Below are 22,712 nucleotides of genomic sequence, written 5' to 3'. Positions count from 1 at the left end.
TTTTGTATATCTCTCTTTCCTATTGAACCCTAAGCTCTTTGAAGGCAGGCTCCATGACTAACTCATACAGCATTCAATAAATGTTTATTGAATGAAGGAAGAAATGTATAAAGATGGGTTACAATGATTGAAATCCAAATTTAGATCAAGACAGATCCATACCCAGCACTGGAATCTCTTTATTCTGTGATTTGATCTGGCTTCTGTTTATAGATCTTAATTAAGTACAGACTTTGAGTTTCTTCCAAATGCCAATAAAACCTTTAGGCAAAATATGTTTATCTTGAATTGAATGAAGAACTAAATATGGCAGAAGATATATTTGTTATTTATGATAATATAAAAGAAGCAGTTTCATGTAGCTATGTATTAAAGGACACAAACTTGAAAATGGAAATCTATATTTTTGCATGAAATAGTGAAAGAAATTTGGAAAGGATGAACTTCCATGTGAAAATAAACTTTAGGGTCAGGTAGACCTGGCTGCAAATTCCAGCCCTGTCACTTTGCTATACGACCTTGAGTAAGTTACTCAGCCTCTCTGATCCTTACTTTCCTAATCCATAAAAATGGGAAGAATTTTTCCTTGCTTCTCAGGATTGCGAAGAATTAAATGAGGTAGCATATGTGAGATCTCCCAGCACTGTCTCTTATGGAAAGTTGGTCCTCCCATGTGTTGGTAATAATTCTAACCACCACTTATTCAGAGCTTACTATGTGCTGGCACTGGATTAAGCAGGATACAAGCATTATTTTAATTAGTCCTCACAGTAACTTTGAGGATGGTGTTAATATTTTCATTTTGCTCATGAGGAAACTGAGGTCTAGAAAATTAAGTAACTTGCTCAAGGTCACACAGCTAGTTAGAGCTAGGGCTCTAACTAGAAGATTTGATCCCGAGTCTTCGTGACATGGAAGTGGAATTCTTTGTTCCTACTGTGCTGCCTAACTTTCTTTCATTATAATTTCTTTGAAACTGGCCGGCAGGGTGGCTCTCACATCTGTAATCCCAGCACTTGGGAGGCTGAGATGAGTGGATTGCCTGAGCTCAGGAGTTTGAGACCAGCCTGGGCAACATGGTGAGACCCTGTCTCTATTTAAAAAAATTTTTTTTGTTGTTGAAACTTCGCATAGAAAAGGACGTAAAACTTTAGGGAAAATGTCTTTCAATCACTCACTGCTGTTGCAATTATTTAAAATAGAATCTGAGAAATATACTACTTTGAGTAATTGGGAGCTTTTGAAAGTGGGAGAGTAAATAGTAGAGGAATGAACATTTGAAGACCATACTCATTTTTATTTTGAAAACTTATAGGAATAGTGATCTGGTAGAAAATTAATACATTTAATCAAGGCATGCAGAATGTACAGAGACTTTTTTGGTAACACTTATTCCAGTGATGTAGTAGGAAAATATTCCTAAAGGCACAACTCAACTTCCAGCAGACATCTATAGAAATAGTAGCATCAAAAATGTATACGATTTATAAAATTTGGAAAATTTTCTGAAGATCTTAAGTAAAAAATTTAATATTAGTAAAGTTTTAGAAAGTATTTAGAAAATTTAATATTAGTAAAGTTTTTAGTAAAGTTTTTTAGAACAAATATAGAATAGGTGTTTGTTGGCTTACATGAAGGATGAGGCATAAAATGCCCAACATATCCAGTCATTCAGAATCTGAGGCAGTATCCAGGGCTTAATTAGGAGTTCTGGCATTTCCTAAATCTATTCGTTCCATTAGTTATCCCAACACAAATGTCTAGAAAAGCTTCTACTAAAATATTCAGGTTGATTATTGGAAGCTGTCATTACTGTTCTCTTTGAATGAAAATATTTAAAGGATTTGTTCCAGAAAATGCAATCTAGCCAGGAACTCTGTCTTTAAGGTGGGACTGGCATGGCTAGTCCCTACAAGCTTCCATGATCCAAGTACAGATTTACTGTAGTAAAGAAAAATCTGAGTCAAATGTCTGAAGAACAGGGTGTGATTTAGCTAAAAGTGCCAATTTTGTTACAGCATGTTTGGAAAAGTTGCCCCCGAACCGGCTGTCATGAGTATTTCTTACATTAAAATAATTCCCACTGAACTTTTTGAAAGTAAATAGCTGGTATCCAAGAATCTCCCAAAATAAGCCATTGGAAAGTCTCATGAGGACAGGAATCTTTGTCTCTGGCTCTCACCATAAACCCGTGTTGACTGTGAAATGAGAGGGAAATTATGTCTGCCACAGTTCAGCCATACCAGGAGTCTGGCTTTGTGTTTGTTCTTACATTTGAAAGCTTTCCCTTAACAAACTCGCAAATTCCTGGATGTTATAGGAAACATTCTTCAGATAAGTTTTGGATAATAACCTTGATATGATCCAAGTTGTATGCGGCAAATATAAACCTGCTCTAATATTATTATTGCATCTCCTAAAACTCCCCATGGATTTGAACTCTAGCAGAGATAAAGCAGACCCCAAGATGGTCTCAACTAGACAAATGTTGAATAGAACAATTGCTGCCTCCAATTGCTCTTGACACAAGTATTTGGTGGGGTGGGGAGGAGGACAGGGTGTTGTTTGCTATTCATGGACAGGCTCTTTTCTTTTTTATTCTGCAGACAATGATAACTAATTAATACTGCAGTGTCCTCAAGGTAGGACACAAGGGTCAGGTCCTCTGTACCTGGACTTCTAATCATCTCAGATAAGGAGAAAGAGGAAGGAGCAGTAGCCACCTGCCTTTAATAGATTTGTTGCTTGGTTTTCTGGCAGGGCTCTGCCAGTCCACTTTGGCTTGGGTGTGGGGTGGGCAACTTCTCACCAAGAGGTCCTCAGGAAGAGAAAGTCTTGGGAGGAGGGGCAGCGTGATAGATGAACCATCGGGTTGAAAAACCCAAATATGTTCATCCTTGGTCTCATCTTTAATGTAAGCAGTTGAGAAATTAAGTTGCTCCCGCTGTGTTAGAGTGCCTCAGTTACCCCAAATTTAACCATCAGCAGAGAGCACACGTACATCCTAGGGGCTGCTGCTAGCAGCAGAAGATAATGCTTTTGCATACATTTCTAAGCACAGTGTGAAATGAGTCCCTAGTGGGAGGAAGCATGACCAATGAGTATCAGATGTTCAGGCTTTCTGTGTGACTCCAGCCAGGGGCAGGGCTGCGGGTAGGTTAAGACAGGGTTTAGGGAAAGAAAGGAATTTGAAGGCAACCAGAGCTCCAGCTTAACCAACCCCACAGTATAAAATGCATAAAGAGGCAAGTGGGAAGGAGGATGAGTGGGAGGCAGTGGGATAAAAGAGTGGGGGTTGGAGGGTGGGGAAGATCTTTCCAAGCCATATATGAGAGCTCTTGTTAACTGGCCTGACCACTCACCAGCAGGGTGACCTTGAGTATGTTACTTAACTTTTCTGGGCCTCACTTTCCTCAGTTGTAAAATGAGGATGATGAGTGTACTTAGGTCATCAGATTCTTAATGAAGTCCAAATGAATACATGTAAAATATTCAGGTCTGTGCCTGGCAAATGGTAAGTGCTCAATAAACATTAGCCCTTAGTATCCGTGGCTCAGGCTTGCTTTTATGGTGTGGTTTCATTAGTTTACCTACAGTTTGTACTAAGAGAGGGCTCTTTTGGAACATGCAGAGAGTGTTTTGGAATACCCAGAGAGGCTCTAGTGGGTATTACTTCATAGTTTGAATAAAATGTATGCTTGTTCGGGGAAAACTTGGAGATCCTTAAGAAATGTCTTTAAGAAGGATTACACCTGCCACTGAGTGTGAATTATTTAATTTAGTGTTTCAAATAAAAGAAAAAAAGACTTTCCTTACATATGTACTCACTTCATAATATAATAGGACACTTAGGGTCTCCTTCTCTGGTTTACTAAAAAATAAAAAGGCAATTAAAGAACTTCACAAAACATTCAGTTTCAAAAAAAAAAAAAAAAAACACTGAGGCGGTGCATATCTTGAGAGCATTTCCTTTCTTCTGCAGGAATGCTTTCTCATTAGATCTCAGTTCAGCCTGCATCTGGGGGTTGGGAGGGTGCTGGTTTGAAACAGACCTCTCTGTACAAATCTACAAAGAGATATGATTTTGAAACCCACCAGAGGGAGAAAGATGGTATGAACTTCCAAATAACTACATGGTCAAGAACTCACAGGACCTGAAATTTGACATGTGATCAAGGCCAGCACAGGCCTTTGAGAAACACAGACAAAAGTTATTGTAAAGGTGATACATTAACTGGTTCAGTAAGAGAAGGAGGGCAATACTGTTTTAAAAATGTTTTTTTGGATTATTTAAATCATAAGGGAGTGAGGACTTACTCCCTTATGAGATAGCTAAGAGTAACCTTAAATGTTAAACATTTAAGGCTAATTGAGATAGCTAAGCTTAACCTGTTTAGGGCTAATCTTAGGTATCTCCTTGCCAGAGCAGTCAAAACAGTTGGTACAAGGTCATTTTAGATATAAACCAGAAATAGTATGGAGGCATAATTATTATATCGAAAATACAAATCACAGCAAACACATTTTTCTAGAGACTCAGTTATGGTTTTGGTCAGGAAAAGAATCTTTGGTGTATTTTCACTAGACTCTAGCTTCATGGGTAACCTAGGGACTAGTACTGAAGTTACTGGAAAGTCACTATTATTTGGTGTTTCTTCCAAAGTCTATCATTAATATGTCTCTGACAGAAATTAACTCTGCAAAAAGCACTGTGGATAATCTGGGTTTTAATCTAGGGTTTTGCAAGTTCATACACATGACAGTGGCCTAAGGCACAGAAGGACCAAACTGAAGTGGGTTGTTACTAAATTGTTTGCATTCAACCTTAGTTTTCTTCTTATTAAAAATGTTTTCAGGGCAAATAATTGCTAATGCTTCATAAATAGAAAAAAAATTACACATCAAATTGCTGTAGTTCATAAGGAAGGAGAGAATTAAAAAGAAAAAGAAGTTGAACTCTATCATCTGAAAGTTTAGGATCAGAACCTGGGAGCTCGGATCTTGCGCATCAGTGACAGTGTGATCCTGAATAGATAAGTTAGCTTCCCTACATAGGAAGCTGAGTAAGTAACAATCTTTCTGTTACACATTAGGAATACTTTGTGAACATTTCTACTGTGTTTACACAACACAAAATAAAGTGATTGCTGATTATTTGGTTTAGGTGATCAGTGAAGGTGGCCGAATCAGCCAAGATAAGCCTGAGACTCATTGTCCTTGACTTGTCTGCCTTGATTACTTACATGGGTCTTAATTAGCCAGTGGATTGCAGATTTCCTTTCACTTTGTGCTCAGCAAATTTGATGGCAGAGTTGTTTTCCTCCTTGGTGGAAATGAGCAATATTTATATTGCTGAGGTCTAAACGACAATTTTTAAAGATGATTAAAAAACTAGAGAGTGTGAAATTTTAGTTTACTGAACCTCTGCTTTCTTTTTCCTTTCTCCCAAAAGGTGGCTCCTCATTTCCTTCGGTCACCTGTTTCGCTTCTAAACCAATGACTCTCAAATTTGAGGGAGGATCAGACTCACCTGAAGGCTGGGCCCCACTCCTAGAGTTTCTGATTCAGCGGGTCTGGGGTGGGACCTGAGAATTTGCATTTCTGACAAGCTCCCAGTGATGCTGCTGCTGCTACTGGTCCAGGCACCACAGTTTAAGGCCCACAGAGGGAACTGGCCTCCTGTCAGTTTCTGAATCGCCCCTGTGGCTGGAGATCCACCCACAGTCTTCATCTCTGCCTTGGGCTCTTGCTTCCTTCACTGCCTGTCTCCACTTGGATCCCAGGCTTCTCTGGGAGCTCCCAGCTGGGAGCTAACATGCAGGAGGCCTAATTCCCCCCACCCCCTCAAACACATAACTTATATGTTTTTAAATGAAAGGATAGAGAACAAGAGGGAATTACAAGCAGGAGTGAATAATGTGAAACTGAAGCTAAATATAATTGCTCTGAAACACTGTTCCTCAACCTTTTTTTTTTCCTTATCACCCTTCCCCCAAAGAAGACCTTTAGACATTTTTTTTTTTTCCTAATTGCACTCCACCCCACCCTTTACTCCACTCATGAAATTTAAACTCCACAGATACACTGTATATTTGCTTATTTACTCTGGCCATTTGGAGGGCCACAATCCATTATAATATCTAAGATTTTGTTCATCCACCGAGAACCAATATTTGCCCCCTTGGAGATGATAACATTCCTACTGACAAATGCATTTTCTAGTCAAGCAAGGTAAAGTCAGTAAACAATGGAAACTGTTCATGGGTTCCTCTGTAGGCACACTGCCCTTCTCAACCTTGCTCCAGCATTACCAAGGCTTCTCTTGTCTCCTCTGAGAATGGCTTATTCTTCAATTTTCTTAGTACTGCTTCTCTGCAGCTCTCCTTTTCAGAAAAACCCCATCCCATTCTTTTACCCTCAGGCCTAGAAAGTGATAGAAAGGGGAACAATAAAGCCACTTAAGAGATCTACAACTCTCCGTTTTCCTTCTTAGTTCCTTACCAACTGACTTCACGGGTGAAACTCTGCCAAAGGGGGATATTATATTAGAATCGGTACCAGATGCTTCCCTCCTTTTGTCTGACGAGGTAGTCTCATGATACCACAACAGCATTTCCCAAGGTCTGAGTTATTCAATTAATAATAACCCCATGGGGACTTTGTCAGGATAGTCAGTGGGAAGCTCCAACCCTTCAGGAAAGGTCCCCTCAAGGTTTCTTCACTGCTGAGATGTGCAGAAGTTTCTCATTCTCCCTGCAAGCTTTGGATGGGTGAATATGAGAACGTCTCCTTCACCTCCCTCTCCCCACCCACCCCTTCCTCCCCACACACAGACACCACAAACACACACATGCAAGCATGCACAAAGAAAAAGCAATAATTCTCAGAGACTGAATAATCTAAATTCAGGGCAAGAAACCTTTGTTTCTTCTAAATACAACTGGGAATATTTGTCCAAATTCCTGTGCCCACAAGGGAGATAGACTTTTACATTTTTTATGCAGAACACTTTCAGTTCCTTTCTCCTGTTGCCAGATAATCCCCTAACTCCTGCTGTGAGAAGCCCATTAGAACATCTTGCCAAACAACAGAACTCTCTACCCCAACTAGAACTAGAGCTGGAAATTAGAGCTTTTTCTTCACTTGGCGTCATTATTTCCTTTATTGAGCTCTAAAGTAGAAGAGGAAGCTTAGGCCTTGTCAGCCTCCTGCCCACAGTAAACACCTGGAGAGATAATGGCAGGTGGTGTGCTAGGAAAGTATTGTGCTGCCAGTCACATTTTTAAAAAAATGGAAGTCTGTTTCATTGGGATGGGATATGTACTTTTGTGCCTCTTCTAAATGGAAAAATGGAATAAATATCACTTAATTCACTGGATAAGATCTCATATCTAGCACAGTTGATGGATTACCAGCCAAGACTCAAAAGAGGCAGATGGCAAATGCTTGGGCCGAAAACCATATCTCTAGCAGATCGGAAACGGTGGCTCTATTACAATAGCATTGGCCATGTTAGTGACTCCTACTTCCAGGCCTGGGAAAGATGTTAGAGGTATCCTAATTCAGGCTGCTTGTCTATACTGAGGAGTGACCCAGAGGGGCACAAACTGATTTGTCTAGGGTCAGCCAGGTGAAACGGAAAAGAGCCAGAGCTCAAAACTAAGATCTTCTGATTCCTACCTGGATTCCTTCCTTCCTTCCTTCCTTCCTTCCTTCCTTCCTTCCTTCCTTCCTTCCTTCCTTCCTTCCTTCCTTCCTTCCTTCCTTCCTTCCTCCCTCCCTCCCTCCCTCCCTCCCTCCCTTCCTTCCTTCCTTCCTCTCTCTCTCTCTCTGTGTCTCTCTATCTCTCACAGGGTCTTGTTTGCTCTGTTGCTCGGGCTGGAGTGCAGTGGTGAGATCTTAGCCCTCTGCAACCTCTGCCTCTTGGGCTCAAGCGATCCTCCCACCTCAGCCTCCCAAGTAACTGGGACTACAGGCGCACACCACTATGCTTGGCTAATTTTTTCTTTATTTTTTGTAGAGATGGGCTGCCCAGGCTGCTGGATGTTTCTTTTTACCACACCAGGACACTTCCTGCATTTCCTTCTTCCTTTGTTTTAAAGTCAGGATTATGGTTTCTTCACAGATATTACTGATATGTGTTAAATCTACAACAGAAAACCTGAAAGGTTTGTCTGGGTTTAGGCTCCAATTTCCTGAAGATTTAAAAGGAGCAGGATGACCTTTTTGGCTTATGAATCAGAGTGGAGATAGGAGAGACCAAGAAGGAGACCCAGCGGTTTAGGACAGCTTTCCTATGTTTTCAAGAGCCTCAGAGCAAGAACCCCAAAACATCTTCCTATGGCTGCCACATGACCAACATGGAAACTAAATAAGGAAAAAAGGAAGCCAGGGGTGCGGGCAGGACAGATTTCCCTTTCCTTCTCGAGTTCCTCATCTAGCATGTGAAACTCTACAAGCAAGATTCAATGACATCAGCATCTTTGGTGAAAAAGTAGACAGAAGTGGAGGGGTTACAAGAGAGGAATTAGAGACCTTGACTTGCCTGACGAATGCAACATGGGCATCCCACAGCTTACTTAGTGGAAGCACCATCTGAAGATGGCCTCAAGTACAGGATTGGAGCCCAGATTAAGCTGTAACCTGACCTAATTAAAATTTAAAAAATAGTAAGCTTTGATTATGTGCCAGGGAAGTGTTGTAGGAAATAGACAAATATGACATGGATTCTGATTTCAAGGGGTTTATTATTATCTAGGAGAGAGAGAGAGCTGTACACAAACTACTAAGATGCAAGACAGAATGTGACTGTGCTATTAAAAAAGTTAAAAACAAAGTTCTCTGGGAGCCTGAGGCTATGGTTGCAAATGAGCTCTCAGCTAGTATCTTGTGCATCTGGGCCACCATCAGATGTTAGAGAAGGCAGAAGTGAAGGGCCCATGCTAGGGAGTAGGTGGAAGTAGTTGGGGGATTTGGTGATAGAGAGGTTTTCCGTTGGCTGAAGAAGCAACTACTTCTAACTAGTCATTTGTGATCATTGAGGTCAATTTTCAATTTTAGTTTATGTATTTGCATTCCTAATTTTGGTGAAATCCCTCTTCCTGCTCACAAATTTGTGCTTGTAAATGACCAGTTGCTCTTTTCACTTGGGCAGTTAAGCAACAAAAGGATTGCATGTGCAAATTCAGGGGTTTAGAGATAAACACAATGGTGTTAGTGGTTGCGTAACCCCAAATCGGGAAATGGAAAAACTAAGAGACAACTGTGAAAATCATTACTAATGTTTTCTTTCTGAACTATCAAGAATAGATGGGGTAGAAAATTTCCTTAGACAAAAGACATGGTGATTTTCTTTTCTTCTGTTTTTTGAGATGGAGTTTTGCTCTTGTTGCCCAGGCTGGAGTGCAATGGCACAATCTCAGCTCACTGCAACCTCTGCCTCCTGGGTTCAAGCGATTCTCCTGCCTCAGCCTCCCAAGTAGCTGGGATTACAGGTGTGCACCACCATGCCTGGCTAATTTAGTATTTTTAGTAGAGACAGGGTTTCTCCATGTTGGTCAGGCTGGTCTCAAACTCCTGACCTCCCGGTGATCCTCCAGCCTCGGCCTCCAAAAATGCTGGGATTACAGGCCTGAGCCACTGCACCTGGCCAGGACATGGTGATTTTCTAAGTCGCTTATGCCTTGTTATTTGAGTCAGTAGGGTCAACATTAAAAATGAAAGAATACAACAACAACAAAAACCCAACTCACAAGATCTGGAATATTTTTGGCCATTCCATTTCAGTATAAATGGGTCTAGAAATAAAGCCTAGGCACACCCCGGATAGCGAGTTTGAGGTTTTGCATGGCAGAGATGGCCAATGATTCACCAAAACTTTACCCTCCTCTTTCCGTAGCGGAGTTGTTGCTGGGAGGTGGCTTCTAAGATGGAGGCTACATTTTTTAGCATGTCGTACCTTCCTGACTCCTTGCATCCAGGTGGTAATTGATAAAATGTGACAGAAGATGTGCGTGTCTCTTTTTCTAGGCCCAGAATTTTAAGAAGTGGGTGGGGGCATCTTCATTTTCTTTTCCCCATCTGCTGGCTGGATGCAGATGGGTGGAACCACAAGATGGAAATAGCCTGGGTTTGTTTGTTTGTTTGTTTGTTTTTGCTTTGTTTTTTATTTTTTGTTTTTTGTTTTGAGACGGAGTCTTGCTCTGTCGCCCAGGCTGGAGTGCAGTGGCGCGATCTCGGATCACTGCAAGCTCCGCCTCCCGGGTTCCCGCCATTCTCCAGCCTCAGCCTCCGGAGTGGGTGGGACTACAGGTGCCCGCCACCACGCCCGGCTGATTTTTTGTATTTTTAGTAGAGACGGGGTTTCACCGTGTTAGGCAGGATGGTCTCCATTTCCTGATCTCGTGATCCGCCCACCTCAGCCTTACCCGGGGTTTTTTTAAATAATCACACGGAGGAAAGGTGCCTACAAACCAGGCGCACTTGCATTGAAGTATTACATGAGTGAGAAACAAAATTCTATTTTTAAGTAAATTGTATCTGCTACCTGTAGAGCTACAGGGGTCTTCTGTGGTGAGCTTCTCTGGAGGAAGAGCATCCTTCCTGTCCACTGATGTTGGGCTTGGCCATCTGACCTTCTTTGGCTAGTGGACTGTGAGCAGACATAATGTAGACTACATTCCAGCAGAAGCTTCAAGAGCTATTGCATGACTCCGCGATGATTCTTTCTCCTGTTCTCAGAACAGCATTTAACCTGGATCCCAGACACAGAAGTGACATTTAGGCTGGATCCCAGATGAAGAAGACAAGTGGAGCGGAGGGGCAACTGACACGTAGCCAACATATTCCATAGCGAAACATAAACCTTTGCGGTTGATATGAGGATTGCTTGTCACTGGAGAATAACGTGGCAAAAGCTGACCGACGGATTGTGCTAAACCACTGACATTTTAAATAGTTATCTAGGCTAGCATTTGGTGTTACCCTACCAAACTGGAAGGATTGAGTGTGTGGCAAACTGGGGAGTGGGTAACAGTGAACAAGATACCATAAAACATTTTTGTTTTAAAGTAAAATTAAATGCAAAATACTCTAATGGAATTAAAAGTCATAGTAAACCAGCCTAAGCAACATGGCGAGACCCTGTCTCTAAAAAAAATACAAAAAAATTAGCCAAGTGTAGTGACATGCACCTGTAGTCCCAGGTACTCAGGAGGATGAGGTGGGAGGATCACTTGAGCCCAGGAGGTTGAGGCTACACGGAGCCCTGATTGTGCTACTGCACTCCAGCCTGGGTGATAAAGTGTGACCCTGTCTCAAAAAAAGTATTAAATATTAATTGACAAATCACAACCTGGTAAAACTGCAGACCAATAAATTCATTTTCAAACACAAATTGAATAACGCATCATTAAGGTAGTGGACCACTCTTTGGCTCCACGGAGCTATCTGACTTCTGCCAATTGAAAGCTCTTGGCAGAATCTGAAGAGGTGGGTGGATTGATGCCTAAAGATAGAGATGATCCTATAAAGATTCCTCTGTTTCTGCAACCCCAGTACAACCTGACTCTGCCCATAACCCCCTTCATGGAATGTCACAGGAGAAGCATACCAGAAGGGTGCAGATAGGCTGACACAACAAAGTAGTCTTTAAACTTGTCATTTTTGCAAGAGACTGAACCCTTCACAGGGACTAACTACTGAAGAAAAGGGCTGGGTCATTTTGGAGCTCAAGGACACTTGGAGATGGCATACCTTGTGAATGTCTGGAGATGGGATGTGGGAAGGGGTAGAAAGAAAAGCTTGTGATGGAACCAAAGTGATACAACTGCCCAGAGGCCCTAATCAGCTAATACCTGGGGATCTTGGGCAGGTTACTCTTATCCCTCACTTGATCAACAGGATAGTTATGAATAAGAGATGAGTAATTTAAAAAAATAATTTTAAAATGTTGTCATAAGAAAAAAAATGAAAATATGCTCCGGTAGATTGAAAAAAAGTCTGTCGTATTTTTTTTTCTTTATTTCATTATGATGAGGGAATTTATTTCCATAAACAATAAGTTTATAAAAAATAGTGAAGACATAAAAACAGTTATTCATAAGCTAGAGAATAATAAGGTCCTTGGTGATGTCTGATTGAGTTGCAGAAGGCATGAGGTTGCCACCAACAGCTCAGTCACCTCCATGCTCTCCACCACAGGAATGTGGGATAAGGGGGTCTTGTCATTCGCGGTGCTACCCAGCTCTTTTAAAAGTCGGGTTGGCTCTGTCACATCATACTCTGGCTGTGGTTTCACTTGAGTGACACTGTCACTTCATTCAACATATTCCATTTGGCAAATATCTTCCATTTTTACCCTAGTGACAATCTTCTACAATTACTTAACATGGCAGCCTCTTTGCGATGTTAATGGATATTTTCTAAACAGGAAAGGTCGATGGTGACAAGGACCTGGCTTAGCTCCTCACTGCACATCATATCACATCCCATTTTGGCTGATCATCAAAAACACTCCCAAACCACGCTATCAGCTCTAAACTTTATTTGAAGCAATTTATGTGGAAAGTTAACCATATTATTATGAGACTAGTCTTAATTTCTTCCTTGTTTCATTAAGAAATTAAATGTGTGAAAATTAGGAGGTTAGTGTATCATGGGAGTTGAAACCGTGGCAGCAGTATGTAAAGTCTATGTCTGGGAATGGTTGAGGCCAAGAGTCAGACCGTGCAATGATTAGTATTGCAGACTTCAGGGAATAAAACGGATCTAAAGAGAACTAGGCTGCCAGGCACAGTGGCTGACTCCTATAATCCCAGCACTTTGGGAGGCCAAGGCAGGTGGATACTTGAGGTCAGGAGTTCGAGACCAGCCTGGCCAACATGGTGAAATCCTGTTTCTTCTAAAGAAAACCACAAAAATTAGCCAGGCGAGGTGGCAGGTGTCTGTAATCACAACTACTCAGGAGGCTGAGGCACGAAAATCATTTGAGGCTGAGGCACGAAAATTGCTTGAACTTGGGAGGTGGAGGTTGCAGTGAGCCTAGATTGCCACTGCACTCCAACCTGGGCAATAGAGCGAGACTCTGTCTAAAAAAAGAAAACAAAAGATAACTAGGCAATAACTTTTGCCCCTTTCTTTCTGTTCTTTCACTTGTAAGGCACTTAGTAAAGTCCATTTAGTTACTACCAAACATGCATTTAAAAGTGTTAAACTACAGTCAAAGATTTTATTCTTTTAAAATGCATTGAAATATTTTAAAATACAGCAAAAGATAGATTTATTTATTTATTTATTTATTATTTAATTTTGAGATGGAGTCTCGCTCTGTCGCCCAGGCTGGAGTGCAGTGGCACGATCTCGGCTCACTGCAAGCTCCACCTCCCGAGTTCACGCCATTCTCCTGCCTCAGCCTCCCGAGTAGCTGGGACTACAGGCGCCCACCACCGCGCCCGGCTAATTTTTTGTATTTTTAGTAGAGACGGGGTTTCACTGTGGTCTCGATCTCCTGACCTTGTGATCTGCCCGCCTCGGCCTCCCAAAGAGCCACCACGCCTGGCCAGATTTATTTTTTGAATACTAAATATTGGTGTCAACATAGCATAATTATTGTAATTCAAACTTCGTATTTTGTTGGAAATGTTTTCGCATTTATATTACTACTGTGTACTTCCAGACTGACCTTTCTTTTTTCCTAGAAGAGCAAATTGGAGTTAGAGGTGAGGGAAGTGGCAGAACAGGATGCTATAAAATTGATGAACAGCCTGTAGGGACACAAGACACTAAATATTGATCTTTGTTCTTTCAGTGAGGACTCTTGCGTTTCTAAGAGTGTCATTACAGCCATGGCGGTATTGGTTCATCTGATCTGCTGTTCAGCTGTGGTTGCTCTCAGCATTGAAAGGACGCTTTGTTCATGGGGTCAGCTGACGACCAGGGAGTTTTCTAAAGTGAGACTTATAGTGAGAAAATTCCTCTCTATGTGTTATGTGAGATATTTGGGGTATGTAGGACTGTGAGGCAAGGAATACAGTTTGCTTTTAAAAATGACACAGCTAAAAAAGATGGCATAGCTTATACATTCAAATTAGTGTTATTCTTCCAGGAATCATATTGGGAGACATGAACTTATCCTAGTAAAGACACCATTTTGCAAAGCATTTTGGAACTCTTTATCTTAGAGTTGCCTTTAGAACCAAGGTTAGGGTCTGTAGACCCCTTGGGACTAAATACTTAGTGTTTTACTTCAATTTTTAGCCACGACACAGAAGATTGATTATTTATTTTTCTCCCTTCTAGATTTAACTCCAAATAACTTGGGATATTTAAAAAAATTAAATCTATTCATTTACTCATTCATCCATTGATTCATTTTTTCAATAAGTACTCATTGAATGCCCCTGCATGTCAGGCTCTGTGTTAGAAGTTGAGGATTCAGTGATGCATAAGACAGAAACAGTTCCTGCTCTCTTGGAGCTGATATAATAGGAAAGACAGACCAAAACCACCCCCACCACAACAGCTAACAAACAAATTAATAAAACACTTCAGAGTTGGAATAAGAGCTATGAAGGAACAGATAAGGGACTGAGCTAGAGAAATAACAAGAAGAGAAAGGTAGGCTGGGTTGGAGTGGGAATGGTGACATTTAAGCACAAATTCAGTCTTAAAGGAGGTATCTTTGCCACCACTGGGAGTATTTACGTGAATAAACTTTAATTTCGAAGGACAAATTTCTCCACTGTGTAGATATCTTTCTTTCTTTGCAATTAAGAAGTTCTCTGTGGGTGACCTTTTTTTTTTTTTAAGATGGAGTCTCTCTCTGTTGCCCTGGTTGGAGTGCAGTGGCGCTATGTTGGCTCACTGCAAGCGCTGCCTCCTGGGTTCACGCCAGTCTCCTGCCTCAGCCTCCTGAGTAGCTAGGGGTATGTAGGACTGTGAGGCAAGGAATACAGTGAGGCAAGGAACTACAGGTGCCTGCCACCGCGCCCGGCTAAATTTTTGTATTTTTAGTAGAGATGGGGTTTCACTGTGTTAGCCAGGATGGTCTCGATCTCCTGACCTCATGATCCACCCGCCTCGGCCTCCCAAAGTGCTGGGATTACAGGTGTGAGCCACTGCGCCCGACCTGGGGTGACATTTTGAGGCTATGTGAATTTCCTGTTTTCTGACAACATTTTAATGCCAAAAGATTTACCCAGTTTCGTAGCTACTAAGTCACAGAACCATGACTGTGATAGGAAGCTATATCTCCTATTCTCCGTCTCATGTACTTCCACCTGGCCACACTTGTCCCATTCATGGTACATGGACATTTCAGGAGAGGTTTGGAGAAGTCAGGGTGCTAAGAAAATCTAGGTGCTATTTAGACCTTTATAGTTTATTAAGTGAATTCAATAAGAAAAGTTTCATTAGAAGTTCTCATTTTGTGGGAAATAATTAGATTTCCCTTGATGTGGCTAAGGAATAAATGGCAATACTACTAGATAAGTAAATTATTGCTATTGTTACTCAAAAGAAACAGATGTATGACCAAGTTTCCTGCCCCCAAATATTCTTAAACAAGCTTGGATCCTGTTTCCTTTGCCCTTTGTCACTTTGATTGCCAGTGTAGATTTACTGGACAGAGACTCTATGCTGGGCATGAGTAAAAATATCTTTCTGTAGAATCATTAACCATAACTTTATATCACGTAGATTAATGTTCACTTTTTTTTTAAACCAGGCTGGACGTGGTGGCTCAAGCCTGTAATCCCAGCACTTTGGGAGGCCGAGGTGGGCGGATCACTTGAGATCAGATAGAGACCAGCCTGACCAACTTGGTGAAACCCTGTCTCTAATAAAAATTACAAAAATTAGTTGGGCGTGGTAGTGTGCGCCTGTAGTCCCAACTTCTCAGGAGGCTGAGGCACGAGAATTGCTTGAACCTGGGGGGTGGACGTTGCAGTGAGCCGAGATCGTGCCATTGCGCTCCAGCCTGGGTGACAGAGCAAGACCTTGTCAAAAAAAGAAAAAAAAAACCACACACACACGGTGGTGGCTTTTATGTGAATCAAATTCCTTTTACTGAGTCTTTCTAACCCTTAGGAGCTGTCCCAAAGACTTCCTGTGTCAATGTAGTCTGTGGGGTAATTGAATTAGGATAATAGGGTTGAAACATTTCATAATTTAATGAGTTTGTGGATTTCTTATTCCCAGAATTAAAAAGAACCTCTATGAATGGCAAATTTAGTAATTATCAAACTGAACAGAATTTGACTCTATTTAACCAACTGGCACACACTCTGTAGATAACAGCATGATCTAGTATTTATGAAGAGCCTATTCCCCCTGCTCCTACCCTTAGACACCAGAAATTCATTAAATGTAAAGCCTTACATAATTCTGTAAATAAACTCACTTATCTGGAATGTTCCTAGCCTCTAAATTAGGTATTAAAGAAGTGATATCATTCTTTTGGGACAGGCCTTTGGCTTTCCCTAAATGTAGTGGCTAGGTATGGCCCAGAACGCAAACTGGCTACAGTTTGATGGAATTTAATGAATAACAACAACAACAACAATAATAAAATGCCAAGTCCCCTTAGTGTGAGAGCAATAAACAATTGAATTCTTGGGAGAGAGATGAAAATAGGATCTAGTCCTTAAGTGGCCTACGGCCTAGCAGATTCCTTCTGGCCTTAGGTTACATACATTTGGGTTGATTTGGATTAGAAACATGAAAGTACACATTTTGCCTTTAATTACAAATTTTTTTTCAGTAGTACTCTTGCTAAATGTCCAAAGAAATACAGAGCTAGACGATAATAATAGCTTACATTCATGTCTCAAGTGTTTTACATGGATATCTTTTAACCCTCACAAATAACCCTAGAAGGGATACTATTATTATTTTCCCCTTTGAAAGATGAAGAAACTGGGATCCAGATATGCTAGGCAACGTCCTGTGGAATAATCTGGCTGCAAACTCAAACAAACAGAATGACTGCAGAGTCTGAGATGATAAGGACAGGTGATACCATCTCCCAAACTCTGCTGCCTCTCCACTAAGGGGTAGCAGATTGATAGCAAGACTCTTTCATAGGAGGATCACTAAGTGTTTTGCTTGAATGTAATGATAACTTCCCCCAGCAATCCTTCTGTGTGGTTTATAGTTTTGTTTTGTTTTTGAGACAGAATCTCACTCTGTCACCCAGGCTGGAGTGCAGTGGCGTGATCTTGGCTCACTGCAACCTCCACCTCCCATGTTCAAGCGATTCTCCTGCCTCAGCCTCCCAAGTAGCTGGGATTAAAGGTGTGCTCCACCATGCCCAGCTATTTTTTTGTATTTTTAGTAGAGATGGACAACCTCTGTGTTCCAAGTTCAAGGGATTCTTATTTATACCTCAGCCTCCCGAGTAGCTGGGATTACAGGGGTGAGCCACTGTGCCCTGCCTGGTGTGGTTTAAAAACCAAGAACTGGGCTGGATGCAGTGGCTCATGCCTGTAATCCCAGCACTTTGGGGAGCCCAGGTGGGTGGATCACTTGAGGTCAGGAGTTTGAGACCAGCCTAGCCAACATGACAAAATCCCACCTCTACAAAAATAAAAATAATAAAAATAATAAAAATTAGCTGGGCGTGGTGGTGAGCACCTGTAATCCCAGCTTCTTGGGAGGCTGAGGCAGGATAGTTGCTTGAACACAGGAGGCGGAGGTAGTGAGCCAAGATTGCGCACTGCACTCCAGCCTGGATAACAAAGTGAGACTCCGTCTAGAAACAAAACAAAACAAACCAACAAAAAACAAAACCAAGAACTGATTAGAGGTCCATCAAATAGAAAAATGATTTGTGTTAAGGCACTCCTTGCAAAACTGGCAGATAGGGGCAGAAAGAGAAGAGACTCTTACCTTTACTTGTGGGACTTCACCAATGGCCAGTGCTCTTCTGAACTCCACATAGTGAAAGACAAATAGCATTCTTTCCAGTCAGTGTGCTCATTTGCTACTCCTTCTGTATTTCTCCCTAGGGGCTAACATTCCTGGCAAAAAAAATTAAACCAGGATCATAGCCATAGAAACCAGATTATAAAATTGCTTCCTATCTGAATTCATATTCTAGCCTTTCTTTAGTACTTTCATAAACCATCCCAGACTGATAGAATGATCTTTTTTATGACTCATGGATATATTTTACTTTGCCATTTTTATCCTCTTTACTTTGAGGCAGAAGATCAGATGATGAAGAAGATTCACCCTGTAGTGCTACATAAGATTTTATTTTACCCTAACATGTGGACTATGGACCTAAAAAAAGAAATATGTTCAGCTTAGTATTATGTATAAGAAATACTTTTTAAAGTTTTATAAAAACATAATCCAATGATAAAATATATTCATTTAAAAAGCATTTGTTGAATTCTTTCTAGGTGTCAAGCACTGCAGTAGATTCTGAAGATACAAAAATAAATAAAACATCATTCCTGCCCTCAAGACACTTACACTCTTATGTGTAACATTGTGTGACCATCTGTCTGGGCCTTCCTAAGACAGTCTTAGTTTACACCTGTTTTCCCAATATAAGTATAAATAGCACCCCTTTCCACTCTCAAGTGTTCCTTTTTAGATGATAAATTATATATACCCTAGTAATAATATTTCCCACTAGATGATGTTTTTAAAATACTTGTAATTCTTGGATATAAATAAAAAGTACAAACAGTGAAGGACCAAAAATGTACTTGACACTCTGTCTTCATTTTGAAATCACTATTTCTGTCACTGAGTGTCAGTTTAAGTCAGTTCATTGGGAAAATGTGAACTTGGTTCACATTATTTTTGTTGTGGTTTTACATTATTTTACAAAATGCAACTGCTGTCCAATCTCTATAGGAAGGAAGAAATGAATGGCTAGAAAACTTAAGAAGATGAGAGAATACTGCAATAAATGGAGATCATAGTATGTATCATATCATATACTCAACTCCAGTTTTGGTACAGGCCAAAGGTGAATAGGGCACAGAGGTCTTTAAGGGGAAGAGCAGTGTCAGGTAGAGCAGCCAAAGCAATGATTGAAGGCAGTTGTTGTCAAGGACCTCTGATCTTAAAATTCAACGTGGCATGTGGTCCCTCAGACTCTGGTTTCTACTCCATTTCTAAAGACACTCAATTCAATGGTTTTTAAAACTATCTGTGATGTTCTTTTGTGAAAGGTTGGTGTTTGCAGAACTTCTCATTACACATCATTCTGTGTACTGTTGTCTGAATATGTATACGTATGTATTTTGATATTGAAGACAGACTATTTTTAGTTTCCTTTGGATATGTTTGGAGAAACTCCTAACTGTTGCTATGCTGCTATGGAAACGGTATCCACGTATACTGACATGTTTACAATGATTAAAACACTATAAACTTTCCAGGGCAAAGGCAAACAGCTTACTTCTATCAAAGTTGCTCCATGCTTTCCTTTTTTTTATTAGTTTATTTATTACTCTCAGCCCCATGTTGGAATCTGTTTCATCTGTGCCTGCATTAAAGAGATTTTTTTTTTTTTTTTTTTTTTTTTTTTTTTTTTTGCTGACGTGCATATTCATTTAATTGATTTCACATTCACAACTATAGTGGCGCTGAAAGCCAGTGAAAAATGTTCCCTGAAATAAAAAATATTCCTTGTTAGGAATTAAGAATTGAATACCTGCTAGTTTTCCAGATGAGAAATGGAAAGAATACTTCTTGAGAGTATGTTGACAATCTATCTAGAATTTTCAAGTGTAGGAGACTTTGAAAGTAGCTTAATGGCCGGGCGCGGTGGCTCAAGCCTGTAATCCCAGCACTTTGGGAGGCCGAGACGGGTGGATCACGAGGTCAGGAGATCGAGACTATCCTGGCTAACACGGTGAAACCCCGTCTCTACTAAAAAAATACAAAAAACTAGCCGGGCGAGGTGGCGGGCGCCTGTAGTCCCAGCTACTCGGGAGGCTGAGGCAGGAGAATGGCGTGAACCCGCCGGGAGGCGGAGCTTGCAGTGAGCTGAGATCCGGCCACTGCACTCCAGCCTGGGCGACAGAGCGAGACTCCGTCTCAAAAAAAAAAAAAAAAAAAAAAAAAAAAAAAAAAGAAAGTAGCTTAAATGTAATGATTGTAATTATTATTTGTGTATACAAAATGAATTTAAGGAGTATTCTAATTGCTAGGAAATATGCAAACCTAAAAAGGAGGTTTATTGCTTTTCTTCGAGCATAGGAAAAATTAGGTGGCTGAGAATCTTTACAATTTTTGGAGAAAAGAATCTTAACAAAGCCACAGGAATGAAAGTGAATAAGAACCTGTTTGTTTGAAGACATCAGAAAAGTGGTTTTTGTCAGGGCTGTTTTCTAGGAGTCAAAAAATATTTGAAAGTAGAATCTATAATTGTGACTCATACAGCAGTGGGTCCTGATTACATAAAAAGGCACACACGCTCTAGTAGAGCATATTTTTTAATAGAAATTTAAACCCAGAGTACTTTCTCCTTTAAAATATCTTTTCCAAAATTTGATACCTATTTTGCATAAGTATACAGTAAAACAAATTTAGGCTGTCATGATGGAGTCTACTTTCCTCTCTCTTCTACTGAAATCTCCTTTTTGTCATCTTCTTGAAATGGTCATTTTAAGTCACACATAAAAAACAAAACAAAACACCAAATAGAAGTTCTATGGGAATGGAAATGATTCACGGAGAGCTGGTTGCAGCAGGGAACTGGGCCTCGCTTGCATCTGGAGCTCAGGGCTCCAGTACTTCCCCCTGACCCAGGCCCCTTTCCAGCAGTGTTTATATGCTTTCTCTGCTTCAGCTGATCAGATGATATTCCATTCTAAGCCTTTCATGGGACAATGTTTATGTGCTTTTTTTTCTTCTTCTACTCTGTGGAGAGGATTCCTCCCTGCCTCTTGGAGCTTAGCAGCACTAAGAAATATCATCCTAAGGTCACATTTAGATGAAAACCCAGTAAAACGTGATGGACTTGCTACAGCAAGTGACCGTGAGGGACACTCACAGTATGATGACTGTGGCTTGCTAGTCTAACATGGGGACAGGAGTGAGGGTGTGTCACAGGAGGTCCTAATGGGGAGGCAAATCTGCTTTAGCAGCAGCTCATGTCAAGAGGCTGGGTGTTGCGGCATTAATTCTCCTGGGTTGGGAGCCTGGGGAAGGGGGGTGTCAAGTGGCTCTGGCAACTGGACCCCTTCGGGATTACCCTCAGGATCAGGATGAAAAGGGGGAAGTCAGGCAGGGGCAGCAGCACGGTTTATGCAGAGAGCACCCCAGGCAGCCATGAACTGGCTTGCTCTGTTCAGATTTCTCTTACATAGCAGTTTTCCATTTCTGTTCTGTGGCCTCTGAGGGAATTTCCCAAATTAACCTTCACTAAGCTTTCCTGAGGGACTGTTTTTCAGGGCTGGTGGGGGAATTTCCCCCTTTTGACCACACTGTTGCCGGGAGACTTATTGCGCTCTTCATCTGGGGATTTTCTCACTGGCATTTTGCTACTTCCTGTTTCCCAAGAGTCTCTGCTCTCTGGGAACTGAAGAGTTATCAAGAGAAGGGGACAAACAGCCTTTGGGAAAAAGGGGAGGAGGGTGTATTTAATACAGTGTTGCTTTTCTTCCCCTCCTTTAATTCTTTGCTATAGTAACATTGGATTTGAAAATCAGGCCCAGGGAGCTTGCTGAGAGCTTTGGATTGATTACTCTAAAAGTTCCACAGGAACTTGAGTTTTACGGTGTAATCACAAATCACATAAGTGATTGGTTTATTAGAATATCCTTCCTCTATTTGGGATGGATAGAAACTCCTGTGTTAAGCCACTAAAGAAATCATTACTCCTTTTACTTAGTGAAAATGCACTACCACTTGTTGAATGCTTCCTGTGTGTCAGCCATGGCACTGGGGCTTTGCATACATTTCTTATTTCATAGGGGCAACAACCTGGAGGAGTAGGGCTTATTCAGACTCATTTAATAGATGAGCAAACCAAGCCTCGAAGAGGCTCTGAGAGGTTAACTGACAACCACATTTTCCTGGCTGGTATTAAGCAAAGCTCCAATTCTGTGGGTTCCCAAAGCCTATGCTCATGTTTACTCAGCTATAAATTTGCATTGAATTGGGGATTTGTTTCATGGGTCTTTTAGGTGCTATTATCAGGAAAGCAGTGAGAAAGACCCCAAGAAGAAGCAGATCCCCAAAACCAGGGGTGAAAATATTTTAGGGAGCAGTATTGATAGTCCTTGGCTTAACCCTGTGCACCTGCCAGGCCCTTTTGCCGTGTCACCTGGAAAAAGCTGCTGAATTGAAAGGTGACAGGAATAAATATATAAAAGAAGCTTCAATACCAATTCATTAGTTCTTTCTCTTAGAGAGCCTTTCCACTTAACCATTGCTGTCACCTTGCTACTTCCTACCTTAGCTTTGTACATTTTATCAAGGGTATTAGAAATAATTCCCCTGGGGACAGGTCCCAGAATCCCTCTGACCCTGCTCTGTGGAAGTTGACATCTAGAGAAAACAATGTTCTGGAATTGCCCTACCTCCTTGACTCTTGATGCTCTTTTTTTTTTTTTTTTTTTTTTGAGACGGAGTCTCACGCTGTTGCCCAGGCTGGAGTGCAGTGGCGCGATCTCGGCTCACTGCAAGCTCCGCCTCCCGGGTTCCCGCCATTCTCCTCCTGCCTCAGCCTCCTGAGTAGCTGGGAC

At 41.2% G+C, this 22,712-nt stretch overlaps 1 long non-coding RNA gene across 1 annotated transcript; it reads right to left on the bottom strand.

The window, feature by feature from the left end:
• Positions 1-1,270: 1,270 nt before the first annotated feature.
• Positions 1,271-22,481, bottom strand: LOC135966960 (uncharacterized). Its single transcript, XR_010580670.1, has 6 exons — positions 20,304-22,481; positions 19,673-19,768; positions 17,887-18,017; positions 8,546-8,648; positions 5,244-5,359; positions 1,271-1,941 (listed from the first exon to the last, which is right to left on the bottom strand). It is a non-coding gene; the product is annotated as an uncharacterized lncRNA (long non-coding RNA).
• Positions 22,482-22,712: the final 231 nt, after the last annotated feature.

Source organism: Macaca fascicularis, chromosome 13 (assembly GCF_037993035.2).
Source record: "Macaca fascicularis isolate 582-1 chromosome 13, T2T-MFA8v1.1".
In the NCBI taxonomy this organism is placed as follows: Eukaryota; Metazoa; Chordata; class Mammalia; order Primates; family Cercopithecidae; genus Macaca; species Macaca fascicularis.
Note: the sequence above shows the minus strand (reverse complement) of the source record. Positions and strands in the feature narration are given on the sequence as shown.